Source organism: Palaemon carinicauda, chromosome 1 (assembly GCF_036898095.1).
Source record: "Palaemon carinicauda isolate YSFRI2023 chromosome 1, ASM3689809v2, whole genome shotgun sequence".
Lineage (NCBI taxonomy): Eukaryota > Metazoa > Arthropoda > Malacostraca > Decapoda > Palaemonidae > Palaemon > Palaemon carinicauda.
Genome location: NC_090725.1, coordinates 197169127 through 197174126, shown reverse-complemented (window position 1 = coordinate 197174126; position 5000 = coordinate 197169127). Strand labels below are relative to the sequence as shown.

At 35.9% G+C, this 5000-nt stretch overlaps 1 protein-coding gene across 1 annotated transcript in view; it reads right to left on the bottom strand.

The window, feature by feature from the left end:
- LOC137636602 (nephrin-like) overlaps window positions 1–5000 on the bottom strand; it is a 511471-nt gene that overhangs the window by 340496 nt on the left and 165975 nt on the right. The gene's annotated exons all lie outside the window — the stretch shown is intronic.

Here is a 5000-nt window from a genome sequence, read left to right as displayed (position 1 = left end):
ATGCTGGTACTCGCTTACTAAGTTCAGGAAAGCAACAGTATAAGACTATACAGTAACCTTCCCCTGTGGATAAGGTATCCCACAAGAGGGCACAACCATCACTCACCTGAACTGCTAAATCTAGGCCCCGTAGAGTGTTAATCTGCCAAATCATTCTTCAGATAGCTCCTACAAGACATAATTTTAAAGGTGTGTTCATGTTACTGGATTGTCAGTCCTAAGCTTAATTCATAATTTCAAAAAAATATTTAACATGATAGTTATTATTGTTATTATTATTATTATTATTATTATTATTACTATCCAAGCTACAACCCTAGTTGGAAAAGCAAGATGCTATAAGTCCAGGGGCTCCAACAGGGAAAAATAGCCCAGTGAGGAAAGGAAATAAGGAAATAAATAAATGAAGAGAACAAATTAACAATGAATCATTCTAAAATGAGTAACAACGTCAAAACAGACATGTCATATATAAACTATTAGCAACATCAAAAACAAATATCTCATAAACAAACTATAAAAAGACTCGTGTCCGCCTGGTCAACAAAAAAGCATTTGCTCCAACTTTAAACTTTTGAAGTTCTACTGATTCAACCACCCGATTAGGAAGATCATTCCACAACTTGGTCACAGCTGGAATAAAACTTCTAGAGTTCTGCGTAGTATTGAGCCTCGTGATGGAGAAGGCCTGGCTATTTGAATTAACTGCCTGCCTAGTATTACGAACAGGATAGAATTGTCCAGGGAGATCTGAATGTAAAGGATAGTCAGAGTTATGAAAAATCTTATGCAACATGCATAATGAACTAATTGAACGACGGTGCCAGAGATTAATATCTAGATAAGGAATAAGAAATTTAATAGACCGTAAGTTTCTGTCCAACAAATTAAGATGAGAATCAGCAGCTGAACACCAGACAGGAGAACAATACTCAAAACAAGGTAAAATGAAAGAATTAAAACACTTCTTCAGAATAGATTGAAGACCGAAAATCTCAATAAGCCTATTTTTTGTGCAATTGAAGAAGACACAGACCTTATATGTTTCTCAAAAGTAAATTTACTGTCGAAAATCACACCTAAAATTTTGAAAGAGTCATACATATTTAAAGAAACATTATCAATACTAAGATCCGGATGTTGAGGAGCCACCGTCCTTGACCTACTTACAATCATACTTTGAGTTTTGTTAGGATTCAACTTCATGCCCCATAATTTGCACCATGCACTAATTCTAGCTAAATCTCTATTAAGGGATTCACTAACCCTAGATCTACATTCAGGGGATGAAATTGATGCAAAGAGAGTAGCATCATCTGCATATGCAACAAGCTTGTTTTCTAGGCCAAACCACATGTCATGTGTATATAGTATGAAAAGTAATGGGCCAAGAACACTACCCTGTGGAACACCGGATATCACATTCCTATAATCACTATGGTGCCCATCAACAACAACTCTTTGAGATCTATTACTTAAAAAATCAATAATAATGCTAAGAAACGACCCACCCACTCCCAACTGTTTCAGTTTGAAGACAAGGGCATCATGATTTACACGGTCAAAGGCAGCATTAAAATCAAGGCCAATCATACGAACTTCCCGACCACAATCAAGGGATTTCTGTACAGCATTGGAGATTGTAAGAAGGGCCTCACATGCTCCAAGGCCTTTACAAAAACCAAATTGCAAACTAGGGAGTAGATGATTACCTTCAGCAAACCTATTGAGACGTTTTGGCAGAAGACGTTCAAAAACTTTAGATAATATGGGAGTTATGGAAATTGGGCGGTAATCAGTGGGACTTGAGCTACCACAAACACATTTACATAGAGGAGTAACATTACCAATTCTCCAACTAGTGCTAAAAGCTCCTCTTCTTGCTAACTTGCGCAAAATAACAGATAACTTTGGAGCTAAGAAATCTGCTGTCTTTATAAAGAACAAAGGAAAAATACCATTTGGGTCTACACCTCCATAAGCATCAAGGTCCACCAATAGAGATTTAATCTCACGAGATCGAAAAGCTAAACTAGTTAGTTTAGCCTCAGGAAAACAGGAATGAGGAAAGAATCAGCAAAACATCAGTAAATACAACTTTTAAGAAAACAAGAAGACTAGTGAAGTTGAGGCCAATGCTTATCCAACAAAAGGTTGAAAGCTGGATCTCAGATATAAAGGGAGTGAAAAGATAATGAGAAGAGTTAAAAGAAGTAACAAAAAGGAGAATTTTGTTTCTGGATGTATCCACCTTCTAACCATTAAGTCAAAACCATTCACCACAAGACTGGGTTGTGCAAAGTAAAATCAAATGTTGTGGTGCATTCGGCGTCACCTTACAATATGTATAAGATGGAAGACTATTAAAAAATTCTATTCTCCCCAGAATTTGTTAGAAAGAGGAAATAAAAACATACTAAGAGATGAATCAAAAGACAGATGGCCCAGTAAGAAGTAGAAAATTGACATATCTATAATATTCAAAACTACTATCTTTAAATATAAACTGAATAATTGTCCTGCAAAAATTAAAATCATAAATCAAAATTTCTTGGGACATACTACATAGCATATAGCTATTCTTTACATAACAATTGTCAAAAGGCATATTTGGAAAAACAGCATACAAACATTAATGTACACAATAACCAGCCGACTAAGATGAATAGTCATAATCAACTGAATAGTAATGATAACAGTAGTAGCTTCCACACTAATAGTATACTGTACATGTTGTAATCGTATTTTATAAGCAAACACAAGAACAATGAAACTCGTAATCCTTTATAGGAGGCACAGAAGCAAATTTTAGATTATGAAAATTATGAAATGTAATAAATTGAAATCACCTGTTAACACCCAATTAATATAAATTGATAAAATCGTCGAGGAAATACGTTGTTGAACGTGTTTTTATATAGTTCATTTTAAGAGAGAGAGAGAGAGAGAGAGAGAGAGAGAGAGAGAGAGAGAGAGAGAGAGAGAGAGAGAGAGAGAGAGAGAGAGAATGGTTCTGTGGGAGGATATGTGGTACTTCCATAACTTCTAATCTTTGGGGTTCCAGTGCCGAGTCAATGACATTTTCAGGAATGATAATGCCACGTAATTTTAGTGAGATATCTATGATTGCGCTCATCTAGGAAATGTACAAAGGCTGATAGACATCATACTAATGTATGAGTGGAAACATCCAATATCAGTGCATCTAAATTAGTAGATTAGGTACTACGTCCTAAGATCGATGTGTGACCCCAAAGTGTTTGTAAGAAGCAGGTGGAAGGTAGTATATTACACTTACATCGATAGTATAACTTAGGACGGTTGATTGGATCAGTCGAGTGGCGTCCTAATTAATTATATGCAGGTTACAACAATTTGATAATGTTATTGACGTCGACAGTTAGAGAACAAGTTATTTCATTCTCCCATCTATGGAAGGCTGCCTATACTGCCGTTGGAGTTTCCAGTTAATTAGGACTTTCCAGTTAATTACGACTTTGTTCACGATCTACTTATGCACTACGCACGGACCATGTAGGATGTTTCCAGAACTGCATTGACCCTTAAAGTCAATCGTTTCTTTACAGTACGATTCTAATATATTCCCTATGTTTATATTTTCACCGCTGATTACTTTGAATGCCTCAGTTCTGTCTAGTCTGTTCAGTTTAGTCAGTCAGTTAGTTGTATCTACATAGTGCTTTCTTTATATTTTCTGATAATTTAGAGAAGGCTGTGTGCACAAAGATATAATAAACCACATAATAATTATTGCAGAATTGTGTGCCCTTTTTTACAGTGCCTACTTCTCACGCCAATAATCCGCATATAATAATATGGTGGAAGAGAAATGAGAATTGGATTCCTCCAAGACTAAACGTAGAAGAGTCCTGAAGTTTTTAGAGTGAGTCTGGAACTGTCACTGCTACACTGAGTTCGAGAGTGACAATGACTGTGAACTGCTGATCTTTCCTTTCCATCACTGTATATGCAGGGAAGTTACTTTATATTTTATTGTCAGAAAAGAAATACAAATATTTCAGTAACCTTTGATAAGTCCAATCAAGTGTTTAAAACAATATGGCAGAGATATATTTTAAGTGGAACATGTTTCTCAATAGTCACGATCCTAATATTAGCAAAAGTTATAAGAAATGGCCTCACTTGTTAGATGGTTACTCGGTTACGTCTGATGTCTCTGCGAAGAGCAAAGCTACCCAACGAGTAACTGTTTTACAATGTGTATGGAACGATGCTATTTTGGCGCCCAGACGATTTTCTTGGATAAAGGCAGATGGGACTGCTTTGTGATATAAAGAAAATAGTCAGATAATCTTTTGTCCATGATAAAAGAGGACATGATTTCAAGTTGATTTTTCCTTATTTGTGTGTGTGTGTATGTGTGTGCGTGGAATACAGCGTAGTCTACACTGGTTGATGATTTTCTCAGTGATCTGAAAAATAAAGTTGTCATGAAACTTCTCTGAATCTGATTGAATGATTCACCTGAAGATTATATTCTCCGCAAGCTCCAAAAGTTGCTGCTTCGGAATCAAACTTAGATTTGAAGAGCACTTGCGATATTTAAAGAACATATGGACAATTCATATAAATGAATCAAGTGGTGGAGTTGGAAAATCTAACGATAAAATTGACAAAGGTCAGAGAAAGAGAAAATTCAAAAAGGGAGAGTAGAAGAACTCAGAGAAGTAAATTGACAGCGAAGTATGCAGTGAAGCTATCAAATTAAAATATTTTGAAAGACTGCAAATTTTGTGGACAAATTCGTGTTTTTGGCAAGGATAACTGTCTTGCATATGGCCAAGAATGCAAAAGCCTCCAGACAAAAAGGGACACTCTGCAGTAAAATGTAAAGCACCAGAGGTAGAGACAATAATGAACAAAGACAGAAAGAACGGTAAAAAGTGTCTACAGTGCAACGAAATGGTGACCCAAGATCATACACAATAATGGGAGTCAATGACTGCAACATCAAATAT